General features: G+C 44.4%; 1 pseudogene; it reads left to right on the forward strand.

Moving 5' to 3' along the window:
• The first annotated feature begins 1,095 nt into the window (after positions 1 to 1,095).
• On the forward strand, positions 1,096 to 1,213 carry LOC126420234 (5S ribosomal RNA; annotated as a pseudogene).
• The last annotated feature ends 790 nt before the right edge of the window (positions 1,214 to 2,003 follow it).

Here is a 2,003-nt window from a genome sequence, read left to right on the forward strand (position 1 = left end):
ATTTCACTTAACACAAGTTCTCCTATAAATGGGTACAGAATATCACTGCAGCATCGTTGTGCGTTTATTGTTTCGTTGAAAAATATGGGACCCACAATCCGACGTCTAGAAATTGCAAACCAAACTCCTATTTTCACAGAATGAAGTGAGTGCTGATGAATACACAAATGATTTGCAGCACTCTACATACAAGAAGTTTGCGAATTCATGTACCAGAAAAAATGAAACCACACCTCATCAGTGAAAAACGTTTCATTAAGAATATCCCTTCCATTTTTTTTGAACGAAATTTTTTAACCATTGACAATAATGGAGTCTCTTGCCATGACCAGTATTTTTAAGTTCTTGCACGACTGTCACTTTGTATGGGAAAAGTTCTAATTTCTTCCTTATAGCTGTGTGGGCCGTTCCTTCACTAACATCGATTTCCTGGGCGAGTTTTCTTACTGACTTGTTCAGACTCAAGGACATTTTATCGGAAATATAGAGTAGTTTATCCCCAGACAAAACCCTAAGACGACCACTTCTCGGTGCATCTGTCACTGAACCCGTACTTCGAAATTTGTTAATCAAATCTCGCACAGTATCGCGATGTGGGAGTGTTGTCTCCGGGAAAACTGAATTAAATGTTTGACGAACTGAAATTATGTATTTACCGCCAGCTTTGAACACATACTCGACTAAAGGCACACGTTCTTGAGTGGTTAGTATTTTAACAGTGACAAAAACGAAACAGACAAACAAAGGAGCTAAACTTAACGTTCACGTCAACACGTAACGACACACACCAACGATACTAGTGACTCTGGCTGAGATAAACGAAACAGTGGAATGTTGGGCGAGTCCACTTGAAGGGAAGTAACCCAGGCAGGCGAACAATCATACGGCACGAGCGGCTACAAATCATACGGCACTAAGGAGAGACTTTTTGAACACCTCGTACAAGGAGGTGAGGTGTATTGTATTGTCAGTAGTAAGTAGCAACTGTAGACTTGCTCGGCCAGGACAGCTCAGTGACTTCGAATGTGGACTAGTCACTGAATGGGATCTGAGTAACAAATCTATTAGAAATATTTCAGTTCTTCTAAAGTTGAGGGCAACGGCCTTGCCTCAGTGGATGCACCGGTTCCCGTCAGATCACCGAAGTTAAGCGCTGTCGGTCGTGGCCGGCGCTTGGATGGGTGACCATCAGGGCGGCCATGTGCTGTTGCCAGTTTTCGGGGTGCACTCAGCCTCGTGATGCCAATTGAGGAGTTACTCGACCGAACAGTAGCGGCTCCGGTCACAGAAAACCATCATAACGACCGGGAGGGCGGTGTGCTGACCACACGTCCCTCCTATCTGCATCCTCACATGAGGATGACATGGCGGTCGGATGGTCCCGATGGGCCACTTGTGGCCTGAAGACGGAGTGCTTACTTTCTAAAGTTGCCCAAACCGACTGTTGGTGATGTGATTGTGACCTGGAAAAGTGACATAACGATCACAGCTAAACCGAGATCAGGCATACCTCACGTACTGTCGGTCAGGGATCGTCGAACATTGCGGAGAATGACTGCAAAAAATGACAGGTAATCATCTAAAGGAATCACTTGTGAGTTCCCAAGTGCCAGCAGCAGTCTAGTCAGCTCAATGGCTGTACGTAGCGAGTTAAAAGCATTGGGTACAAAAGTTGATTAGCTCCTCATTAGCTATATGCTTTTGTAGTCAGTGCTAAGGGACGCCATTGCACAGTGGAGTCTGAAAACGAGTGATTTAGAGTGACTGATCATGCTGTACCTTGTGGCAATCCGATGAAACGATTTGGGTTTAGCGAATATCTGGAGAATTTTACCTGCAATCATGCGTAGTGCCAAAAGTGCAGAGAGAGTGGTGTTTTTCGTGGACGGGATGTGGTCCCATTCTTGCAGTTAAGAAAATGCTAAATGCGGAAGGATAAGGACACATTTTACAACATTTTGTACTACGAGGGTAATCCCAAAAGTAAGGTCTCCTATTATTTT

This window comes from Schistocerca serialis, chromosome 9 (assembly GCF_023864345.2).
Source record: "Schistocerca serialis cubense isolate TAMUIC-IGC-003099 chromosome 9, iqSchSeri2.2, whole genome shotgun sequence".
NCBI lineage: Eukaryota > Metazoa > Arthropoda > Insecta > Orthoptera > Acrididae > Schistocerca > Schistocerca serialis.